This window comes from Carcharhinus amblyrhynchos, chromosome 27 (genome assembly GCF_965287045.1).
Source record: "Carcharhinus amblyrhynchos chromosome 27, sCarAmb.v2.hapA, whole genome shotgun sequence".
Taxonomy (NCBI): Eukaryota; Metazoa; Chordata; class Chondrichthyes; order Carcharhiniformes; family Carcharhinidae; genus Carcharhinus; species Carcharhinus amblyrhynchos.
Window position 1 is genome coordinate 27,634,865 of NC_137350.1, and position 25,962 is coordinate 27,660,826.

Here is a 25,962-nt window from a genome sequence, read left to right on the forward strand (position 1 = left end):
CAAGTCTTTTCAAAGTGAGCTGGTTTTGACTTTTGAAGCACGGGCATGTAATTTAGCAAATGGGTTTCAACGCATATAGTGTGAGGTATTATCTTTTGACAAGAAAATAAGGAAGTCATGTTACTCTGGAAATAAACTAGAGAAGCAAAGGGGTTTGGTAATTTAAAGATAGAAGTCACTAAGAGTGGCATTGCAGGTTCATAAGCCATTTAAAAAGGTAAGCCAGGCATTAGAAGTTAGTTTCAGAGGGATAGAACTGAAAAATAGAATAGTAATGCAAAACTTTTACTGAAATATGACTAGACTAGATTGGCAGCATTGTGTACAGTTCTGGTCACTAAATAATTCAACAGATATAGGAGCACCGTAGCTATGGGAATAGATTGGAGAGGTTGAGATTGTTTTTCTTGGATAAAAGAAGGCTAAGGCAAGACTTGACAGAAGTATTCAAGATCCTGAGTGGTATCAACCAGTAAATGGTGAGAAATTGTTCAGTCTCAAGCGCATCAAGAACTAGAGGGCACAAATTCAAAATAATTGGCAAAAGGACAAAGGCTATATGAGGAAAAGGTGAATGTTTAGAGAGTGAAGCAAACTTCCTGAGGGTGATGGAGGCAAGTTTGATAGCGATTCAATTCCCCTTTGAATAACTCTATCTGAAAAGAGAGAATGTGCAAGGTTATGGGGATAAGGCAGGGGAATAGGGCTAGGTAGGATGCTGTTTCAGAGAGCCAGGGCAGATTCCACAGGCTGCACCTTATTCACTGTAAAAACTCTGTGAGATTGCAAGTAAATTTACAATGTTACCAGAAATATGAGGTTATACTTAGCAGGAAAGCATGAACAGGTTGGGCCTCTTTTGAAAAAGGAACACTTCAGAGATGACCTAATAGAAGCCTTCAAAACAATGAAAGGTTTTAGTAGAGTTTCAAGGTGGGAAAGGGCAAAACTGGAGGCTGTCAATATGTGGGTCACAAGAAGTCAAATAAGGAAATGAGATCAACCTCCCTTACCCAGAGAATGTAAGAATATCAGACTTGGTATCACCAGAGGGTGGTTGTGATGAATAGTATTGATGCATTTAAGGGGAAGCTTAATAAGCATCTGAGAGAGAAGTGAATAGAAGGTGATATTGAAAAAGTTAGACCTGGGAGGATATTGGAGTGATATATAAAAGCTGATTACTGGTCGGGCAAAATGACCCATTCAATGATTCTATGCAGTATGTTTAAATTGGGAGAAATTTTACAGCCGCTTGACAGGCATGAACTAATAGAGAGCGAATATGGATTTAAGGGCAAATTGTGGTTGACTAATTTGATTGAATTTTTTAGCGTGGTAACAGGGCTGGATGAGGACAATGCATTTGATTTCATGTATGTGGATTTTTCAAAAGACATTTCATAAAGTACCACATAATAGGCTTGTTAGCAAAATTGAAGCCCATAGAATTGATTAAAAGGGGCATTAACAACACGAATGTAAAATTGGCAAAAGAACAGAGGGCTAAGAGATAGATAAGAGTTGTGGTGAATGGCAATCCTTTTAGACTGGGAGGAGGTTTACAGCGGTGTTTTCCAGGGTTAGTACTAGAAATGTTGCTGTTTGTCATGCACATTAATGACTTAAAGGTATGGGGTACAGTTTTGAAAATCACTGATGACTGGAAATTTGAAAATGTAATAAGACCATAATATATAGAAGCAGAGTTAGGCCATTTGGCCCATTGAGTCTGCTCTGCTGTTCAATCATGGCTGATAAATTTCTCAACCTCATTCTCTTGCCTTTTCCCCGTAACCTTTGATCCCCTTAACAATTAAAAAACCTAGCCATATCTCTCTCAAATGCGTTCAATGACCTGGCCTCTGTGGCAATGAATCCCATAGATTCACCATTCTGTGGCTGAAGATATTCCTCATCTCAGTTCTAAAGGGCCTCTTTACTCTGAAGCTGTGCCCTTGGATCCTAGTCCCTCCTACTAATAGAAATATCTTGCCCAGATCCACCTATCCAGGCAATGGGAAAGTTAGTGAGCAATTAGTAGATTCCAATAGGACATAGGTTGGCAGAATAGCAGACATCTGTAAATGAAAATCAAAGCAAAAATGTGCCTGATGATGCAATACATTTTAGTAGGAAGGATAAGGAGAGACATTACAACATAAATGGTACAGATTTAAAGAGTTTGCAGGAACAGAGAGAAATGCAAATTTTTGTTTGCATATAAATCTTTGAAGGTGACAAGACAGGCTACAAGGTAGCTCATATAGCTTGTGGAAATATGGACTTTATATATAGACACACACAATACAAAAGCCAGAAAGTGATATTAAACCTCTATAAGGTGCTAGTTCAGCCTCAGCTAGAGTATTGTGTTCAGTTCTGAGTACCATGCTTCAGGTAGGACATGAAGGCTTAAGCGAAAGTACTGAACATTTACTAGATTTACTAGAATAGTTTCAGGGATAAGGGATTACAGTTGGATTGCTAGCCTGGAGTGGATGAAGTTTTTCTCCTTGGAGCAGAAAAGTTAAGGAGGGATCTGATAGAGGTGTTTAAAATCCTGAAGGGTTTGGATATAGTAAGTAAAGAGAAACTGTTTCCAACAGCTGATGGGTCGATAACTAGAGTACACGGATTTGCGGTCAGTGCTTCCAAAACCTTTTCTTGGCGTGATCCTATTTTAGCGTCCCAGACTTTGTGTGACCCCAGAGTGAAAATGTGGAAAGAATGAGAATTGTTGAGGTAGCCTTCAGTGCTGAGTGAGCTGTATACGGGCAGAGTTCCTTAATTCCAGTATATTATTTTTCTTCTTGCAGTGGATGAAAATGCTTTTAATGCCACAATAAAAATTGTTTACTTTTGAAATTAAATGTACAGCTATCTTTTTTTTGCTTGCAGTGCAGTCTTTTTTGTAATGATTGGCTATGATTAGTAAGTCTGATCCAGTAAGCTTGACGCAACTCTGCAAATGTTTAGCCTACTGACACACAGCAGTTCTGACTAAGTCTTATCAACTGCACCCTCTGTAAACCTAGTTTGATTAAAACACTTGTCTTTTCACAGCCTTTTTTGCAGCAGGAATCAGGCCTCATGAATCTATCCATTAGGCCATGCCTATCATTAGACAAAAATGCAAGGGTTTAAATGGACCTTGCAGTTGTTAACATTCTGTCTGAGCTCCAAGGCAGTCATTCCTGCTTAGGAGCTTGCAACCCCAAAATTGTCAGTGGGATCGTGACCCAGAGTTTGGGAAGCCCCACCTTATAGCACACAAAACAAATTGGCACATAACATCTCATAGAAACACAGAAAAAAGGAGCAGGAGGAGGCCATTCAACCCTTCAAGCTTGCTACATCATTCATTACAACCATGACTGATCATCCAACTCAAAAGCCTGATTGTGCCTTTTCCCCATATCCTTTGATCCCCTTCACTCCTGGTGCTATATGTGTTTCTTGAAAACATGCAGTGTTTTGGCCACAACTTTCCTTGGTGGTAGTGAATTCCACAGACTGACCACACTCTAGGTGGAGAAAGTTTCCTCATCTCTGTCCTAAATTGTATACCTTGTATCCTTCGACTTTGATGCCTGGTTCTGGATAACCATCAGGAACACCCTTACCCTATCGAGTCCTGATAGAATTTTATAGGTTTTTATGGGATTTCTCCCTCATTTTCTGAACTCCAGCAAATACTGTCTACTCAGTCTCTCTTCCCACATCAGTCCTTCCATCCTAGGAATCTGTCTGGTAAACCTTTTCTGCAACCCCTCTAGAGCAAGAACATCCTTCCTCAGATAATGAAATGAAAATTGCAGACAATATTCTAGGTGGGACTCATCAAGGCCCTGTCTAATTGTAGCAGGACATCTCTACTCCTGTACTTGAATCCTCTTGCTATGAAGGCCAACACACCCACTGCCTTTTTTACTGTCTGTTGCACCTGCATGCTTACCTTCAGTTATTAGTACACAAGGACACACAATTCTCATTGCACATTTCCCTCTCCTAATTTGTGGGCATTCAGATATTAATCTGTCTTCCCATTTTTGCTACTAAAGTGGATAACCTGACCTTTATCCCAATTATACAGCATCTGCCATTCAATTGCCCACTCACTCAACTTGTCCAAATCACACTGAAGCATCTCTGCATGCTCACTCTCCCACCAAGCTTTGTGTCATCTGCAAATTTAGAGATATATTTAGTTTCCTCATCTAAATCATTGAAGTATATGTTGTAAATAACTGGGTTCCAGCACTGATCCCTGCAGTACCACACTCGTCACTGCCTGCCATTTGGGAAAAGACCCATGTATTCCTACTTTTTGTCTCCTGTCTGCCAACCAGTTTTCTATCTATCTCAATACACTGTGCCCAATCTTGTGCACTTTCATTTTACACACTAATCTCTGATGTGGGATTTTGTGGAAAACCTTCTGAAAGTCCAAATAAACCACATCCACTGGCTCCCCTCATCAACTCTGCTAGTTACATCCTTGAAGAATTCCAGTGCATTTGTAAGCATGATTTCCCTTTTATAAATCCATGCTGTTTCTATCCAATCCTGCCACTGTTTTTCAAGTGTTTTGATAATGGATTCTAGAATTTTCCCACTACTGCTGTCAAACTTACTGGCCTACAATTCTCTGTTTTCTCTCAATCCCACTATTTAAAAAGGGAGATAACATTAGCTACGCTCCAGCCTGTGAGAACTGTTCGAGTTTATAGAATCTTGGAAGGTGACCACCAATGCATCCAATATTTCTTGGGCCACTTCCTTAAGTATTTTGGATGCATATTATCAGGCCTTAAGGATTTATCGACCTTCAATCCTATCAGTTTCCTCAACACCATTTCTCTATTCATACTGATCTTCTTCAGTTCCCCCCTCTCTCTCTCTCTCTCTCTCTCTCTCTAAACCCTGTGTTCTCCAAAATGTCTGGTAACTTACTTGTGAACTCCTTTGTGAAGACAGAACCAAAGTATGTATTCAGTTGGTCAGCCATTTCTTCGTTCTCTATTATAAATATCCCTGTTTTTGACTGTAATGGACCTACATTTTTATTCACCAATCTTTCTACTCACATACCTGTAGAAACATTTAGTCAGTTTTTATGTTCTCTGCAAGCTCACTCTAGTATCCTATTTTCCATTTCTTGGTCCTCCTTTGTTGAATTCTAAACTACTCCCAATCCTTAGTCTGTGGTTTTCTTGGTCAATTTGTATGCCTCTCCCTTGGATCTAATACTTTCTCTAATTTCCCCTGTAATCCATGGTGTGGCCACATTTCCAGATTTACATTTGCACCAGACAGAAATAAACAATTATTGCAGTTCACCCTTAGGCTCCTTAAATGTTTGTCATTGCCTATTCATCATCATCCCTTTAAGTAAAGTTTTCCAATCTATCATACCCAACATGCACGTCGCATCATCGTAGTTTCCTTTATGATTCAGGATCCTAGTCTCAGAATCAACTATATAACTCTCTCTCTAGATCAACAATTCTATCATGTTATGGTCACTCGTTTTCAAGAGGGTTGCCAATTATTCCTTTCTCATTACACTATAGCCAATCTAAAGTCGCCTACTTTCTCTAGTTGGTTCCTCAATGTATTGGTCCAGAAAACTACCCCACATATACTTCAGAAAGTCCTCCTGTATGGTTTAATGACTAATTTGTTTTGTCCAATTTTTACATAGATTAAAATCACCTATAATTGCAGACATTCCTTATTGCATGCATTTCTAATTTCATGTTTAGTGTCATTCCTAACCTCTCCACCGCAGATTGAGGGTCTGTGTACAGCCCCTACTAACGTTATTTTGCCCCTTGGTGTTTCTTAGTTCTGCCCGTATAGATTTGACATTGTCGGAACTAATATCTTTAATTTTTTCTTTAACCAGCAATGCAGCTCCACCATCTTTTTACCTTTTCGTCTGTCCTTGCTAAATGCTGAATACCTCGGATGTTCAGTTTCCGTCCCTGGTCACCCTGTTTCCGTAATCCTGACTGTATCATACCTATTTACATCAGTTTGCACAATTAATTCATGCACTTCATTGCAAATGCTCCATGTGCTAAGGAACAAAGCCTTTAGACTCATCTTTTTGACATTACTTATCCCGTTCACTGGTCCACTATTTTTCACTGAGGCCCTGTTTGAATCTGGCTCTTGGTTTCTCTGTGTCACTTTTCTTATTCCACCTTTCTATCTTTGGTTTTTGTCCTTGATTTTCCCCCTCCCTGATTTCTTGTATAGGTTCCACCTCCCTGCCATTTTAGCTTAAACCCTCCCCAACCACTCCAGCAAATACTCTCCCGGGATATCAGTCCTGGTCCTGCAGAGGTGTAGCCTGTCCAGTTTGTACTGCTCCCATCTCCCCCAGAACCAGTCTAATGCCTCAGGAATCTAAAGTCTTTCCCTTGGACCATCTCTTCAGCCACTTATTTATCCGATATATCCTGCTATTTCTACTCCAAAAAGTACATGGCACTGGTAGTAATCCTGAGATCACTACCTTTGAGATCTGACTTCAGTTTTCTCCCAAATTCCCTACATTCTGCTTTAGGACCTTATCCCTTGTTAAAGATGTTTAACCAAGACTATAACACATGACCCACAAATCCCATATCAGCAAAATCCAATGAGCAAGAAGTCTTCACTTTGTTTTGCATTGTCCTCCCTATTAACCTCAGCCAAACAGATTACCTAGTCTTTCTTTTGTTCCTATTTAGATAACCTTGTTTGTAAATTAATTGGCACATTAGTTTACATTACATGACATGTCAAAGCTCAAAGCAATCCAATGTGTACAGTGCTCTGACATATTCTGAAAGCTTTGTTCCAACATCTTCTAATTTTTAAGCTTTAGCATATAATCTTGAACCTTTGGAGAAAAACAAATTCAGGGGGAAAAAAAATCACATTTGTAAAGTTGCGCAAAGTTAAGATTTTAAAGGGATGGTGTCCCTATAACTCTACCACTTAATGCATCTAGTTATGGTGCAACTAGTTATAGGTTAATTAATAAAGAGCTTCCCAAATTATGGCTTGTGACCCCCAGTGGGGTGTTGAGATGATATTTCAGGGTCGCAAGTTTTGACTGCTTCTATCTTTTTTTGAAGTCTTCCAGTAGCTTGGAATGAATTGATCTGTGATTGGCAAAAGGCTTTAGGTCTTGCTTTTCAGGCACTGAAATGGCCAGTTTTCTACCCATGTCTTCTGAGGGCATTTTCTGTTTTTTTCGCCCTGAATGGGCATTATGTTCTTTCCTGAGCAGGGATGGTGCATGTTAATTCATCTTGCATGCCATAAAACAAGGCTAGTTTTAGGTTAGTTATCCCTTTAATTCCAAAAGTAAATAGTTCTACTCAGCAGCTGAAGTGTCAGCCTATTCCTGCACAGCAGCTGAAGGTTTATCCTCCTCAACAACTCTTGTACCCCCTAAATTTTCACAGGGTCACATGAAGTATGGGACATTAAAGTGGGGTCACACTAAAGAGTGTGTTTGGGAAAGCACTGCTATTACAGCTGGCTTTGATCTTATTCTCGTATGATGTCCATGCGCATATCCACAAGTGTCCAAAATTACCTATGTGTGTGCAATACAGAGTAATCAAAGATCTCATCAAACTCTATGTATGAAGCTGAGAGCTGTTTCGTACTTACCTCTTTACCTGCATCATTGGGTACTTGGCCAGCTTTGCTATCTTATCAAACTGAGATATTGCCCATAATTTCTGTTCTCCAGGATACCTTAATAGAGATGAGGGAGATGAGTTACCCCAAAAGATGCATGGGAGTGGGAGAATCCCCTGGAGTCCTACCTAAAGATTCCACTACAATTGCTCGGGAAGTCTAAACTGCCATAGGGCTATTACCCTGCACTGACAGCCAGCCAAAACTCCGATTTAATTTGCAGTCTTTGGCTGGTTCTGATTGTCCAATAGGAATAGATACCCAGAAAAGATTTGAATAATTAAAACCATTGTACCTCATAGGTGGCTAGTGTTTTGGACCCCCTATCAACACTGGGCCCCCGTGGTGCTCCCCAACTATTCCCCCAATCTGCTATTGGTTTAGTATGGACTGAAATTGAAGGAAGCAGTGAGATATTGTGTCTAAGGGCAGTTATTGATGTTGTGTGAAATTCATTCTTCTCATTCAGTTATTTAAAAATGTATTATTTGCAACAGCATTGACAATATTTGCACCTGTTAGATTTAAATAATCTCTGTAAAAACTGATTTATTTTGCATGCTTCCGGTTAGTAGCTAAAAGGATGTCATAATAAAAATTCACAGACTTTTACTATAATAAAAGATTGAAGGCATTTTTTTCTAAAAACTGGCTTTACAGGCAATTTATACTTTAAAGCACAAAACATAGCATTATCCTTTTTTTTAAGCATAAGCAAAAACATACTTCACAGATGCACTGTTCTTTAAGTAGACGTGCAATTCCCCCGATACGGGTCCAACATGATTCCTAGTTCCTGAGAGTTTGCTTCAGATATTTTTCCTGCTCATCTTGGAAACATTTAATCTCAGAACTCTCTTTGACAGTGACATTTACCCCCTGAAGAGGCTTCTTCAAATGTAAGTTCGGCGCATCTTCCAGCCTTATTGAGCCCTTTGTGGATTTGGTTGTTCTAATCAGAACACAAGCTCCCACCTATATTCCTGCTTGGTCAGTCACAGCATCTTGCTGCCTAGAACTGTTCTCCCACTGCTATCCTGGCAGACTAACTTGTCTGAGAGTTTGAGGGATATCTTAGAACCCTTCCCCTTGCAATGCCCATCTCCATGGCAACATGAATCATAACAGCCTTCTATCCAGACTGAAAAGTCGATTGTCTATTCTTGAGATCCTAACTCTTTTATATTCAAAGTAAATGGGACAGTTTAAAGCACAATTATTTACAGGCCAACATTCTTCACACTTCATAAAAGAAAATTACTGCGGATGCTTAGACAAAGGGTCATCTAGACTCAAAACATCAGCTTTTTTCTCTCCTTACAGATGCTGCCAGAGCTGCTGTGATTTTCCAGCATTTTCTCTTTTGGTTTCTTTACACTTTGTACGACTTTAGAAGCTCTGTCATTATTGTATTTGTAAGGTGGTTATGTTTTTCACTGTGCATTTAGTTGAAGTGTGGGTGACACGATGGTGCAGTGGTTAGCATTGCTGCTTCTCAGCGCCAGGGGCCCATGATCAATTCAGGTCACTCTCTGTGTGGAGTTTGCACTTCTCCTCGTGTCAGCATTGGGTTTCCTCCAGGTGCTCCGGTTTCCTCCCACTGTCCAAAGATATACAGGTTTTTAAAGTTTATTAGTCACAAGTAAGGCTTACATTTAACACTAATAAAGTTACTGTGACATTCTCCTAGACGCCACAGACCGGCATCTGTTCGGATCAGTGCACCAAACCAGCGCATCTTTCATAATGTGGGAGGAAACCGGAGTACCTGGAGGAAACCCACACAGACATGGGGAGAATGTGCAAACTCCACACAGACAGTGTCCCAAGCCAGGAATCGAACCCAGTTCCCTGGCATTGTGAAGCAGCAGTGCAAACCACTATGCCACCGTGTTAGGTTGATTGCCCCATAGTTTCAGGGAAACAAGCAAGATAAATCAGTGGGGTGATTTACCTGGGTGGGATTTTTGTCAGTGCACACTTGATGGGCTGAATTTTCTCCCTGTGCGCTGTAGGGATTCTGAATCTAAAAATGGACAATTGATGCACAACTATTTGCAAACCGACATTCTCTATACTTTCTGGGACTTTGGAAACTCAGTGTTACAATTATTGCATTTGTAAGGTGGTAATGTTTGGGACTGTGCCTTCAGTTGAAGGTAAAATGAAGGGATCATGTGACCTGCCATCATCTCCAAGTGTAAATCACCTTGCATCTTCTTCCTGTAAAACAACCTGTGCCACCTTGAATCTCTAACAATCAAACCATCCAGGTTTACATCAGGTAAACTTCAGAATTGGTCGTATGACTCACTACAATTCTTTTCGATCTTAATTTAGACGTGGGGGCAAATTTTTCTATCTCGGCCGCCATGGGAATTGGAGCGGGCAAAGGGTGGACCATGGAAAGGTCTGTTAACCTTGGGTGGAATTTTCCGTTTTCGGGGCGAGCGAGACCGGAAAATCCTGCCCACAATCTCAAAACATAGCAATCTTATAAACCTAAGCATTGTAACAACTCTACTTTGAGTCGCAAGGTTGAATGATATTATTTCTGAAAACTCATGTTACAGTTTTCCAACATGTACTTTTTCTCTATTTCCTATTGTAACAATGGAATCAAATTTTATTATTGTTGTTTCATGTATGCTTGTAAACATTTGCTCAGAAATGTGAATATTTATTTTGCTACAGGTTCTGGCACTCGTCAACTTTTGGCTTTACTTGCTAACACTGGCTGCATTTAAAAGGTAAGGACGTTAAAATACACCAATATGTGTACCGTAAATAAAGCTTCCTCTTTCTCCAAGGTAATGCAGAGGTGAGAGTATGTAAGATTAATACACAATCCAGAGATTTATGAGCTAATTGTCATTTGCAACATGTTAATTCATTCCCCCCATCAGTGTTTTTCTTCAGATACCTAAATTATGTAGTGAAGACTAAACTATCATGGTTAAAGAAATAATTTTAAGATTCTGATAGTCTATCCATTTACTTTGTCCCACTGTGAGAAAATATTTTGGCATGAAAACAGCAATCATGTTTTCATTATGATTTAAAATAACTAGGTTGTTTGTCATAAAGCAAAACATGTTTCTCCCTTTAAGTGCTGACATGGTGTAGGCCCCTTTTGGATCAGCTATCCCAAGTACTTGCATAGCATTGCATACTGTATAGGCCTCCATGGTCCTACATATCAGTGTCCTTCATTCCCAGCCTTTCAGAATGGAAACATTTACATAAGGGCTGTAGGATTCCTCTTTCCAACCAAATACTTCCAACCTTCTGATTCCTTCCAGGGGAGCCCTCCACTGGTTGGATTTGTACCTGACATAAAGGAAGGCGGTTATGGTGATTGGAGGTCAGTCATCTCACCTCCAGGGAATCAGTGCATAGAATATAGAACATTACAGCGCAGTACAGGCCCTTCGGCCCTCGATGTTGCGCCGACCAGCGGAACCAATCTAATGACCCTCTAACCTAAACTATTCCAATATTATCCATATGTCTATCCAATGACCATTTGAACGCCCTTAAAGTTGGCGAGTTCACTACTGCTGCCAGCAGGACATTCCACGCCCTTACTACCTTCTGAGTAAAGACCCTACCTCTGACATCTGTCCTATATTTATCACCCCTCAAATTAAAGCTATGTCCCCTCGTGTTAGCCATCACCATCCGAGGAAAAAGGCATTCACTGTCCACCCTATCTAATCCTCTGATCATCTTGTATGCCTCAATTAAGTCACCTCTTAACCCTCTTCTCTCTAACGAAAACAACGTCAAGTCCCTCAGCCTTTCCTCATAAGACCTTCCCACCATACCAGGCAACATCCTGGTAAATCTCCTCTGCACCCTTTCCAATGCTTCCACATCTTTCCTATAATGCGGCAACCAGAATGTACGCAATACTCCAAGTGCGGCCGCACCAGAGTTTTGTACAGCTGCAACGTGATCTCACGGCTCCGAAACTCAATCCCTCTAGCAATAAAAGCTAACACACCGTACGTCTTCTTAACAACCCTATCAACCTGGGATGCAGGATTTCTTCAGGACAGTGTCCTAGGCCCAGCCATCTTCAGCTGCTTCATCAATGTTCTTCCTTTCAGCATAAGGTCAGAAGTGGAGATGTTCACTTATGACTGCCCAATGTTCAGCACCATTCATGACTTTTCAAATACTAAAGCAATCCATGACCAAATGCAACAAGACCTGGACAATTTCCAGGCTTGAGCTAACAAGTGGCAAGTAACATTTGCACTACACAAGTGCCGGGCAGTGACCAAATCCAATAAGAGAGGATCGAACCATTATTCCTTGACATTCAATGGCATTGCCATTGTTGAATCCCCCACTATCAATATCCTGTGACTTACCATTTGACCAGAAGTTTGAGCTGGATTAGCTATATAATCATTGTGGCCACGAGATCTGGTCAAAGGCTGGGAATCTTGCGGCAAGTAACTCACTGCCTGACTGCCCAAAGCCTGTCCGCCATCTGCAAGGCACAGATGAGGAGTGTGCTGGAATACTCTTGGCCTGCTTGGATGAGTGCATTTCCAAAAACACTCCAGGTACTCGATACTAACAAAGACAGTGAGTCCTGCTTGATTGCTGTTGCGTCGGACCTGGGTTACTGTCTGTGTAGAGTTTGCACATTCTCCTCCGCGTGGGTTTCCTCCAGGTGCTCCGGTTTCCTCCCACATTCCAAAGATGTGCAAGTTAGGTTGATTGGCCATGTGAAAATTGCCGCTTAGTATCCTGAGATGTGTAGACTAGAGGGATTAGCGGGTGAAAAATGTAGGGATATGGGGATAGAGCCTGGATGGGATTGTGGTCAGTGCAGACTTGATGGGCCAAATGGCCTCTTTCTGCACTATAGGATTTCTATGATTCTATACTACCCCTTCCACAAACATTCAGTTGCTCCACCACCAATGAATAGTGGCAGCTGTGTGTACCACCTACAAGATGCAGTGCAAGAACTCACCAATATTCCTTTGACCTACTTTCAAACCCACCACCACTACCATCTAGAAGGACAAAAGCAGCAGAGACCTGGGAACACAACCACCTGGAGGTTTTCCTCTAAGTCACTTCCCTCCTGACTTGGAACTATATCGTTATTCCTTCACTGTTGCTCAGTCAAAATCCTGGAATTCCCTTCCTAACAGCATTGTTGGCGTATCTACAGTTCAGGGAGGCAGCAGTTGAAGAAGATTGCTCACCACCACCTTCTCAAGGGCAACTAGGGATGGGCAATAAATGCTGGCATAGACAGTGACACTCGCATCCGGTAAATGAATGTAACAAAATATGCGTAATGTGTATTCTAATGCTGGAGGTTTGCAACCATGTGGCTAGTAAATGTTGACAAAGTTACTCAGAAATCTTGACGTTGGTAAGAGACTATACGCAAAGTGCACATCATAAAATCTAATGGTGCAGCATGCCTGTGGTGATTCAGAAAGTCAAGTTTATCCATTGTGAAATCCATTGTGTTGAAATGATTGCCCAATGTTTCACTCCTTCTGCATTGTGGAAGTGAGTATCGGCTGGGAGTCCATTCCTGATCTGTATCCCATGAAGGTCATATATCTGCACTTTGCAATTGACTGCAATGTCCCTTACTGCTGAATCACTTGTACAGTGTTCGCTAATTGCCTCACAGATGGGAAAAGGGAAGTACCTTTGAAAGATACTACTGATCAACTAGCTCCCAAGGAACCACGAATAGGCTCAATGGTTTACATTTTTGTTAGATGTTATACTTGGATTAGTCATTGATACTGAATTGTCTGCCAAGGCTCATCTCCCTTGCTGACAAGAATGTGTCTTTCTTTACTTGCCCATTATCTAGGTTGGACAACAATGAAACTCTGAATGAAAAACCCTCTTCACAGAACTTGAGCTCAATGTTGTCAAGTGATTCTTTAGACTGAGGCTAAGGTTGTGAACAAATCAACTCTATTTATTTAACATGAATCAGTTAAAAGAACTGTCATTTACATGCTTCATTAGTTTTGATGTGTCAAAAGCAATAATGTTCTCCTGTTTTATCCTTAACCAGTTTCTCACTTGCGAGGCATATTACTAGCCCAGTCTCTGCTGTCTGACTCACTAGATGTAAGCTCGACAATTTGTTTATGGAGCTGTAGGTCAAAAAGACTATAAAGAATAATCAGCTCTCTACTTTCAAGCACCCCATGTCTTCACGCCAGATATAGCAGACAATCAAAAGCACTGTCGCAGCATGACATTCAACTAGTCTGTTTTGAAATTGTATGGGATAGCTTGATTCATTGACCTGTGCCAAATACTTCAAGTTACATATGATGACTTGTAATTAACACAACATGCAACCAACTATCAAAGATAATATCAAGTAGAGCAGTATCATTTCATTGACGTCATCATACTAAACTCCCTTAAAATGCTTGAATATCATTTAGGGAATGTTTGATTTTCAAGGATCACAGAAGAGTCTCTCTGCTTGGCAAAATGGAGGGTGTATTGAAATATCCAAATTTGATTTGCAGAAATCAATATCCAAATATTGGCTTCATTTCAATCATCTTAATCATAGTTCCCATTTTTCAGTATTGTACAGTGTTTAAATGCTAAAGAGAAAATCTGAATGTAGATAGTGCATGTTTGAATGCATTTTTCTAAGACAGTTTAAGGTCAATGAAGGATATTAACTCTTCAACTTTTCATGTGCCCAATTCCTAAATTTGGTTTCCCACTTCAGAGACTACAAATGTTACGCCGTTGTTTAAGAAGGGTGCCAGGCAAAAGGCGGGGAATTATAGGCCGGTTAGTTTAACGTCTGTGGTGGGTAAAATGTTAGAATCTGTCATTAAGGAGGAAATTGCGAGACATCTTGAAGGGAATTGCTTGATAGAGCAGACGCAGCACGGTTTCATTAAAGGGAAGTCGTGTCTGACAAATTTACTGGAGTTCTATGAGGATGTGTCTAGGGCGGTGGATAGAGGAGAGCCGGTGGATGTGATCTTTCTAGATTTTCAGAAGGCGTTTGACAAAGTACCTCACAAGAGGTTATTGCAGAAGGTCGAGGGACATGGAGTTGGGGGTAGGGTGTTAGCGTGGATAGAGGATTGGTTGTCAAATAGGAGGCAGAGAGTGGGGGTCAACGGGTGCTAATCGGATTGGCGGATGGTGACTAGTGGAGTGCCCCAGGGGTCGGTGCTGGGGCCTCAGCTTTTTACCATTTATATAGATGATCTGGAGGAGGGAACCGAGTGTAGGGTGTCGAAATTTGCTGATGACACCAAGATAGGGGGAGCGGCAAATTGTGCGGAGGATGTGGAGAGTCTGCAGAAGGATCTAGATAGGCTGGGCGAATGGGCCAGGAAATGGCAAATGGAATTTAATGTTGGCAAGTGTGAGGTGGTCCACTTTGGTAGGAAGAATGGTAGGAAGGACTATTACTTACGTGACGGTGCAGAGGGACCTCGGGGTCCTTGTGCATGAGTCGCAAAAACCCAGCTTGCAGGTGCAGCAGGTGGTCAGGAAGGCGAATGGGATGTTGGCCTTCATAGCGAAGGGGATTGAATATAAAAGTAGGGATGTCTTGCTGCAGCTGTATAGGGCATTGGTGAGGCCGCAGCTGGAGTACTGTGTGCAGGTTTGGGCGCCGCACCTGTGCAAAGATATTTTGGCCTTGGAGGGAGTGCAGAGGAGGTTTACTAGGCTGATACCGGAGTTGAGGGGGTTGAGCTATGAGGAGAGGCTGAATAAACTGGGCTTGTACTCGTTAGAGTTTAAAAGAATGAGGGGAGATCTCATTGAGACTTAGAAGATGATGAATGGGATGGATAGGATAGAGGTGGAGAGACTCTTCCCGCTCAAAAAAGACAGTAGGACCAGGGGGCACAGCCTCAAGATAAAAGGGGGGGCGGTTTAGAACAGAGTTGAGGAGGAACTTCTTCACTCAAAGGGTGGTGAATCTCTGGAATTCTCTGCCCGTTGAAGTGGTGGAGGCTACCTCGCTAAATATTTTTAAGACGCGGGTTGATGGGTTTTTGATAAGAGAGGGGATTAAGGGTTATGGGGAGAAAGCGGGAAAGTGGAACTGAGCAGCGACAGATCAGCCATGATCTTATTGAATGGCGGGGCAGGCTCGAAGGGCTAGATGGCCTACTCCTGCTCCTATTTCTTATGTTCTTAAAGCCAATTGTTGTATCCATTCTGTTAAACAGTAAAAATTCTAGCAGAGGAGCTTATCTCGCCTGTGCTGATGGTTGTTCTCAAAGATGGTATCAACTGCAATCTCATTTTCTGCATTTTTTTTCTCTCTGGTATTTCCGCAATGCATCTGGATCATTTGTGGTCTGTTCCACCCTTGCCTCCAAAGGCAGGACTTCCATGTCACTAGGATAGCAATCTTTTTACTGAATAATGTGATCATTTGTGTCTTTAAAATATTGAAACAGATTGCAATAGTAGAATTTTCCTTTTTGTTTACATGCTGTAACTTATTATGGACACATTAACTTGAGAGTAGATTTGCAGTTATGAATTAACAGTGAGTGTGTGTTACAGTGAAGGATATAGTAGATGGTTTAAAAAAAGTCTCCTTGGCAGGTAAAGAAATACCATCCTTTTAGTGTTTCTATTAGAAATTGTTGGTGGAAACATGCTGCGTAACTGGGAGAGTTACTTTCTGCATTGGACTGAGTCAAAATTACATTGTAGAGGAAGTTGGCAGAATGAATTACTTTTATCTGGTTTGCGTAGGCTAGATGAGATCTTGTAAGGAAACGTTGTTGCTTTTGGTCTTTCTGTGATGCATTGTGCTGAAGGTGAAAGTGCTTTAAGTGTATCTCTCAGTAAACTGGTGCATTTACCACAAGCAATTCTGGTATGTGATTTTGGCGATCTGGCTGAGGAGTTTGTCCACTAACAGTAGGTATTATACTAATTAGGAGAGATTGTGTCCTTTGTCTCTAACATATAAGTTTGTTACTCAAAAGAGCATTATTTAGTACACTGAATTAAAGGAACAAATTTTGCACTTATACTTTTGTTTTCCCAAGATATGATCCTTCTGAGTCCTATTAACTGGAAAATATTGACATGAAGAAAATGTGATTAAAGTAGTGAAGTAATTGCATTGACCAAATTTATTTGGCAAATATAAACACTACTTGACATTGATAATATTTATAGTTTCAGCATTTAGTGTATCAAGAAACATTTTGAAAAATGAAGTGAATCCTCTTTTTCAAGTGCTGCTGCTGTTTTGAAATTGATTGTCGAAATTTCATTCAAAATCTTGCCAGGTCTAATAGTCAACATGCAGTGCATTATGAGAATATATTTTAGAACATTGCTGGTTATATATAAGAATGGAAACTATGACCAGTTGAATGTATTCTTGGTGGGTGTTACTGCAGTTCAGAGTGAAATATTGATCCATTCTGGTAGACTAATTCCAGTAAAATAATTTTAGGTGCATAATAGGCATGAGTGAATCGTTAATTTTTATCTTTCTCAAACAAGGAAGCAATATTCTTGCCTTTTTTTATATACATTATTCATGTACTATCATTAGATGTTAGTATCACACAAAGCATATTTGTAGTATCTTGTGCTCAGATATTAATGTATCCTGTGAATCTCTTTTAGTGGATGCCTGCAATCTGATGGAGATTTTCAAGACACTAAAGGGAACAGATAGTATACGTAGGGGAAGTTATTTCTGCTGGCTGGGAGAGTCCAGGACTAAGTGCATAGACAGAAAATTAGACATTTCTGGAATGAATTTAGAAAACACTTCTTGTGTAGCAGAAGCTGCAAACTCTTTTCTGTAAACAGCAATTAATGCAAAGTCATTTGTAGATTTTAATTCTGAGATTTGGTGGATTTTTGCTCATTATAGAGGGATACATACAAACAAGGAACCGGAGTAGGCCATCCAGCCTTTGAGCATGCTCTACTATTTAATAAGATCATGGATTACCTGATAGTAATCTTATATCTACATCCCATCTACCCCCAATAACCTATCATCTCCTTACACACTAAGAATCTATCCACCCCTGCCTTAAAAATAATCAAAGACTTGGCTTCCACCAGCTTTTTAGGAAGAGTATTTCAAAGATTCATGACCCTATGAGCAACTAAACAAGGCCTCATCCCTTTTAAATAGGTGACTCCTTGTTTTTGAACAGTGATCCCTAGTTCTAGATTCTTCCACAAGAGAAAACATCCTCTCAGGATCTTGCATGTTTCAATCAAGCTGCCTCTTATCTTTCTAACCTGCTGTTGATACAAGCCTCACCTGTCCACACAACCTGCCCATTCCAGGTATTAATCTGAAAGACCTGAACTGCTTCCAGCATATTTGCATTCTTCCTTAAATAAGGTGATCACTACTGTACACCGTACTCAAGATATGGTCTCACAAGTGTCCTGTACAATTGAAGCACAGCCTCCCTAATGTTTGTATTGAATTCCCCTCTTAATAAAGGGTAACATTCTAGAAGCTTTCCTGATTGCTTGTTGTACCTGCATATTAGCCTTTTGCGATTCATACAGTAGGACCCCAGAATATGGGGCAAAGTGAAATATATAAAACCCACGTCACAGAGCAGCCGTGATCTCGTTGAATGGTAGAACTGGCTCAAGGAGTTAAATGGCCTACTCCTTTTAGCAGCCAACTCTGAATTATGTTTCTCATTAAAAAGAAAGTTACAATATTTGTGGCACAATATTTTTAAATCAAATTTTAGGCAACTGGATGGACATTTCAAGTACAGGTTAACAGGAAGTGTTCTGGTAGATAGCAATTTCTGATGCTGAACAAAATTAGGTGAATTCTTATCGGATACACACTACTGTGGTGGTTTGAAAAACATGGCAAGATCAAAGTGACCCAGTTGAGTTCTGAATTACTTTCTCACAGACTGAAGTGCTATTGCACGACACTACAAGGCAACACAATGATCATTTGAAAATTATTTGATTAGCAGTACTTCTGGAATGTTGCTCATATGCTCCAGCCAATTTTTATGTCTTTCCTATGCAAGTTTCTTTAGCCAATTTATATAATTGCCTTCATTATAAAATAATTGCATCCTGTAGTTACTTCCTGGCACATTATAAGTATCTGTAAATATATTGTTGATGGCACAAAGATGAGTGGAAAAGCAAATTGTGCGGAGGGTGTGGAAAGTCTGCAGAGGGATCTAGATAGGCTGAGCGAGTAGGCGAGGACCTGGCAAATGGAGTACAATGTTAGCAAGTGTGAGGTTATCCACTTTGGCAGGAATAATAGTAGGAGGGATTACTATTTAAAGGGCGAAAAGCTGCATTATGCTACGGTGCAGAGGGACCTGGGGGTCCTTGTGCATGAGTCGCAAAAACCCAGTCTGCAGGTGCAGCAGGTGATCAAGGAGACGAATGGGATGCTGGCCTTTATAGCGAGGGGGATAGAATATAAAAGCAGGGAGGTCTTGCTGCAACTGAACAAGGCACTGGTGAGGCCGCAGCTGGAGTACTGTGTGCAGTTTTGGTCGCTGCACTTGCGCAAGGATATTTTGGCCTTGGAGGGAGTGCAGAGGAGGTTCACTAGGCTGATACCGGAGATGAGGGGGTTGGACTATGAAGAGAGACTAAATAGACTGGGTCTGTACTTGTTGGAGTTTAGAAGGATGAGAGGGGATCTTATAGAGATGTATAAGATAATGAAGGGGGTGGATAGGGCAGAGGTAGAGAGATTCTTCCCGCTCGGAACGGACAGCAGGACTAGAGGGCACAGCCTCACGATAAGGGGGGTGCAGTTTAGAACAGAGTTGAGGAGGAACTTCTTCACTCAAAGGGTGGTGAATCTCTGGAATTCTCTGCCCGTTGAAGTGGTGGAGGCTACCCCGCTAAATATATTTAAGTCACGGGTAGATAGGTTTTTGGTAGGGAATTAAGGGTTATGGGGAGAAAGCGGGAAAGTGGAACTGAGCCACTTCAGATCAGCCATGATCTTATTGAATGGCGGGGCAGGCTCGAGGAGCTGGATGGCCTACTCCTGCTCCTACTACTTACGTTCTTATAAATGGGATTTTCCGAACATAACATGTATGAAAAATACTGGGTACAGTTACTTCCAATGTTGTGCTGTTTGGAAGACTCTGGCCCTTGTTGGATACTTTGCCCAAGTGTCTCATCCGTCCAAGGTTTGGCCACGCTATGAACAATCCTTGCCCACTGATTTCTATTTTCCGTTGCCCTCACTGCCTGTCCCTTAGAGGCCTGTCCACATTCTAATATCTATCCATGCCATCTTGGTTTTTCCTTGTGTAAGGTTTCCAGCTATTTTGCTTGACATTATCTCTTCTTCCAAACACTCCCCTCCTTTTTGCATCATATGATCAAAATTGGCAAAAGCATTGCCCAAATGTGAGCACAGAGAGTAACTGTGCATTTATTCTGTTTATTCTTTAATGGAATGTGGGTGTCATTAGCTAAGCGAACATTTATTGCCTATGCCGAATTGTCCTTAGTGTGAGTGAGCTGCCTTCTTGTGCTGCAGTCCATTTGATGTAGGTACACCCGTTGTGCTGTTAGGAAGGGAGTTGAAGGATTTTCGACCCAGGGACAGTGAATAGTGATATAGTTTCAAGTCTGGATAGTATGTGGCTTGGAAGGGAGCTTGCAGTTGGTGGTGGCCCCACATATCTGTTATCCTGTTAGCGGATTTGGCTGGTGCTGTCCAAGGAGGTGACTTACAACAGTGTATCTTGCATATGGTATACACTGCTACCTCTGTACATTAGTGGTGAAGGGAGTGAATGTTTAAGGTGGTGGATGGGGTGATAATTAAGTGGCTCCTTTGCCTAGATAAGCTGCTTGACTGTTCTTGAGAAGCTACACTCATCTAGGCATGTGGAGATTATTCCATCAAACTCCTGACTTGTGCTTGCAGGTGGTGGACTGGCTTTGCGGAATCAGGAGTTACTCGCTTCAAAATTCCAAGTTTCTGACTTGCTCTCTCAGTCACAGTATTTATATGGTCGGTCCAGTTTAGTTTCTGGTCAGTGGTAATCTTCAGGGTGTTGATGCAGACAATCCCAAACTTGTCTTTACTCAAATTTCATACTTCTGCAGTTTCCAACAGAAAGTGCTGGATGCCAACTGCCACGCCTTAGTCTATGAAAAGGTCAAGGGGAGGAGGGATTAACTAACAACAATTTAAAAAAAAGTTTTTACTCCTTTCTTTAAGTAATAAAGCCAATGCTCAGGGTGGATCAGGTAAACCCAAATCCGTTGGGTGGCACGGTGGCAAGCATTGCTGCCTCACATCGCTAGGGACCCGAGTTCAATTCTGGCCTCAGGTGACTGTCTGTCTGTGTGGAGTTTACACATTCTGCCTGTGTCTGCATGGTTTTCCTCTGGGTGCTCCAGTTTCCTTCCCAGTTCCAAAGATGTATGGGTTGGATGAATTGGCCATGCTAAATTGCCCCTTAGTGTCACAACGACTAGCAAGGTAAATATGTGGGGTTACAGGGATAGGTACTCAGTGTGATTGTTGTCAGTGCAGTCTCGTTGGACCAAATGGCCTTCTGCACTATAGGGATTCTATGATATAGTTCATTCCTTGCTTGCTCCAGAAACCAAATTCAATGTCAAATTGAATCCAATTCAGACAAGATCCAAGCTGACAATATAAGGCATTGCCTTAGTCTTGGCCTTGATTTGACACAACAAATTTCAAGCCAAAGATTTAGAAGTTCCTATAGATACTGAAAGCAAATTGACCACTAAGTTTTAAGCACATTTGTGGCTGTGCAAAAAAAAATGAATAGGCCATGCGTAACAAGAAAAGAGAGACCATTGATCTCGTTAACACTAAGACAAAAGAAGTCATCGACCTCAGATATTTGTGATCAATTGCTAAATGCAGATAGTGCATTATGTTTTTTTATGTTTCAACAGTGACCACTATCCAAAGGTTTAATTAGTTGTGCAATATTTTGGGATGTCCTAATATGTAAGGTGCAATGTAAATCTAAGCTGTTTCTTTTCTGTGTACGTAGAACACAATTCAGTCAGGAAGTGACACTGACTGATGTATTAATCCAATGTAGCAGTGTTTGGTGGCAGAGAAGAAGCTGCTTGGTGAGATAAAATCAAGACTGAGGTAAGTGTTTCAGATCGAGTTATAACATTATAACATTGTGAACTAATATGAAATGCCATGTATTTGAATGCCAACTCAAAATCTTGTTCTAAAGTAATTTATTCAAAAATTAAGTTTGATGCTCAATTAAAAACTTAAATTCCACAAAGATGTGATTTAAATAAAATACTATACAATAAGGAGCAACTAATTATAAAATATTTTTGAAGTCCTATTCCTGATAAAGTTCTGCTTTCAACTCTCTGCCAGTATTTGAGTCAGGTTTATATTTAGTTTATTATATCAATGGGATGTGGGTGTGGCTGACAAGACCAGCATTTGTTGCCTATCCTTAGTTGCTCTAAAATTGAATGGCTTGCTGGGCCATTTCAGAGGACACGAAAAGCAGCTGAACCATGACTTGTAAAAGAAACTAAGGTTAGTATTAGACAAGGATAGTATTAGATCTAAAGAGGAGTCATAGACACTCTCGCTTGAGACATATAAAGTTGCTTGAAAAACTAGTGAGCCTGAGGATTGGAAGCAGTTCAGAATACAGCAAGTGAGGATCAAGAAGTTGATTTGAAAGGGGAGAAATAGAGTATGAGAGTACACTTGCAAGTGATTTATACGTGGACTATAAGCTCCTGTAAGTATATAAGAAGAAAAAGATTAGTGAAGACAAATGTGGGTTCCTTACAGTCAGAAACAGAATTTTTAAGAAAGAACGAGGAAATGGCAGAGCAATTGATCACCTATTTAGTTCTGACTTCATGGAGAAACCCATAAATAACTCCCCAGAAGTGCCAAGAGAGTAAGGGTCTAATGCAAAAGAAGAATTAAAGGAAATTAATGTTATTGAAAAAAAGTGTTGGAGAAATTAATGGAACTGAAAGTTGATAAATCCTCACGACCTGATAACCAGGGTACTAAAGGAAATGACCATGTAAACAATGGATGTGTTGGCTGTTATCATCCAAAATTCTGTAGATCCTGGAATAGCCCCAGCAGATTGGAGGATGACAAGTGGAAACCCCACTATTTAAAAAAGGTGGGAGGGAGAAAACAGGGACTTGCAGACCAATTAGCCTAACATAAGTGGTAGGAAATATGTGTGAGTATTGCAGAGAATTTGATATCATGGCAGTTAGAAAATATCAGCAGGATTAGACAGAGTTAACTTGGATTTATGAAAGGGATATCATGTTTGACAAACCTACTGGAGTTTTTCAAAGATTTTGAAGAACGAGGAGGGATCTTGTTGAAACATTGAAATTATAAAGGGAATCAATAAGATAGAAGCAGAGAGGTTGTTTCCACTGGTGGGTGAAATTAAAACTAGAGGCCATAGCCTCACAATAAAGGGGAGCAGATTTAGGACTGAGTTGAGGAGGAGCTTCCATATTGAATGTTTATAAGGCAAAGGTAGATAGATAGATAGGTAGATTTTTTTGAACAATAAAGGAATTAAGCGTTATGAAGAGTGGGCGGGTAAGTGGAACTGAGTCCACAAAAAGTTCAGCCGCAATCTTATTGAATGGCAGAGCAGGCTCGAGTGGCCACATGGACAACTCTTGCTCCTACTTCATATGTTTTTATATACGTAATTAGTAGAATAGATATAGGCAAAACCAGTGGATATGGTATATTTGAATTTTCAGAAAACTTCTGATAAAGTCCCAGATTGGGGTAATATGTTGATTTGATTTATTATTGTCACATGATAGTATACAGTGAAAAGTTTTGTTTTGTGTGTGTCCTACACAAGCAAAGCATACTGTTCATAGAGAAGGAAAGGAGTGAGTGCAGAATGTAGTGTTGCTGTCATAGCTAGGGTGTAGAGAAAGATCAACCTAGTACAAGGTAGGTCCATTCAAAAGTCTGATGGCAGCAGGGAAGAAGCAGTTTTTGAGCTGGTTGGTATATGACCTCAGACTTTTGTATCTTTTTCCCGACGGAAGATGTTGGAGGAGAAAATATACAGGATGCGTGGGGTCGTTAATTATGCTGGCTGCTTTCCTGAGGCAGCAGGAAGTATTGACAGAGTCAGTGGGTCGGAGATTGGTTCGCGTGATGGATTGGGCTACATGCATGACCTTTTGTTGTTTCTTGCAGTGTTGGGCAGAGCAGGTGCCATACCAAGCTGTGATACAACCAGAAAGAATGCTTTCTATGGTGCATCTGTAAAAGTAGGTGAGAGTGGCAGCTGACATGCCAAATTTCTTCTGTGAAAGTAGAGCATGGATTGTGAATTGGTTAGCAGACAGGAAACTGAGTAGGAATAAATTGGTCATTTTCAAAGTGGCAAGTGGTGACTAGTGGCTTTACCAAAGGAATCGTTTCACACTATATGTGATTTGCTGACAACACGAAAGTTGGTGGGAGTATGAGCGGAGCCCAGTGTCCTTAATCAGCATGACCAAAAATGATTATCTAGTCGGTATCATATTACTGTTTGTGGGAGTTTGCTGTGTGCAAATTGGCTGTTGTGTTTCCTACATTACAAATGTGACTACTTTGAAAGTATTTAATTTGTGCAAAAGTGCTTTGAGATGTCTGATTTATCTAAAGTGTTATACAAGTGCAAATCTTTTTTAATAAATGTGGATGAGTGGAGTTTATCAAGCAGATTTTACTCTCTGTTCTAGTTGTATCTTGAAGGACAGCAGTAATGGCTAAACTCACTGACTTGGCAGGAAATAAATTGCCCTGAAATATTATAACGTTAGTCAGTGTCTTTGGCTGGAAACCTCAGTGGGAAGAGAATTCCTTAATCAGGAAAGCCTTGGATTTGAATTTCAGCCTATGATGAGTTGGCTGATCTAAGTCAGCATGGTGAAAACGGAAATTAACTTACATTTATACAGTTCTTTTTAACTCTACATTTCTGCTACTTATCTCAAATTCAAGGACAAATGCTTGCTGTCAGACTCATTGTCTGACAACGAGCTGAACACTGGGAAGAACAAAACATTGCTCTTTTTGTAAACCTCAATATTGCCCTGGATTTAACAGCAATAAATTCAATGTCTGAGTCAACCACTAAATCCCTATTCCTGGCCACTGAAGCTGAAACAGACCCTTTGCACCCTGTTTGACCTCTAGTTGAGCTCTTGTCTACAAATCCTCTCCATCACCAAAGGCCACTTACTTCCACCTCAGTAACATCATGTATCTTCACGCTATCTTTGCCTGTCTGATGCTGAAGACTTAACCATGTCTTTGTTACCCCCAGACTTCATTATTCCAGTGCTGTCCTGGCCAGCCTCATCTGCCACTTGAGCCCATCAGAAGCTCAGCTATAGGCATTATAACCTCACTAGTTATCTCTGTGCTTACATTTGCTCCTGCTCTGACACCACCACCACCACCGCCGCCGCCGCCACCCCCCCATCCTTGTGTTCCAATCCATTTGTGCTTTTGTCTTTTGATATTCCTAACCTCCTTCTGCCATATAACTTTCCAAGGTCTCCTAATCTCTTCCAGATGTACTTTTCTCTGCCATTGGGAGCTGCGTCTTCTGCTGTCCAGGTCTGAACTCTGCAACTCTCTCCATAAATCTCTCTACCTCACTCTCATTGTTCTTTCAAGTTGCTCTGTACAAACTACCTCCTTGATCAATCTTTTGGTCACCTGTCCGAATGTTATGTATCTTGGTGTCTAGTTTTCTCAGTGTTCCTATGAAGTGCCTTGGGTCATTTTTACTATATTAAAGATGCCATGCAAACACAAATTTTATAACAAAAGGTGGTGTTGGAGCATGGTGACTTCTTGCAAGCTGCGCCCCACATACCCTCTAATTCTATCTTTTACTCTTATTCTATGCTTTTAAAATTCTTTTAGACTCTAACAATGTTTTAATTCAATTTCTTCTTCCCTGCTGCCATCAGACTTTTGAATGAACCTACCTCATATTAAGTTGATCTTTACATCCTAGCTATGACTGTAACATGATATTCTGCACCCTTTCGTTTCCTTCTCCAGATATGATATGCTTTGACTGCATTGTGTGCAAGAAATAATACTTTTCACTGTATACTAATACATGTGAGAAATCAAATCAAAATTAATTTTATGAAGGGTGATGTTGGGGTAGCTAACACCCCTGTTCAAAG

General features: G+C 40.7%; 1 protein-coding gene across 6 annotated transcripts in view; it reads left to right on the top strand.

Moving 5' to 3' along the window:
* LOC145359180 (signal transducer and activator of transcription 5B-like) overlaps positions 1-25,962 on the top strand; it is a 196,280-nt gene that overhangs the window by 125,258 nt on the left and 45,060 nt on the right. For 4 of the 6 annotated variants that reach the window (XM_080213622.1, XM_080213623.1, XM_080213619.1 and 1 more), the window contains 2 exons: positions 10,402-10,457; positions 21,765-21,868. The gene's annotated coding sequence lies outside the window, so the exon portion shown is untranslated. The remainder of the gene's footprint in view (positions 1-10,401; positions 10,458-21,764; positions 21,869-25,962) is intronic. The other 2 variants (XM_080213621.1, XM_080213625.1) reach the window with 1 other exon arrangement.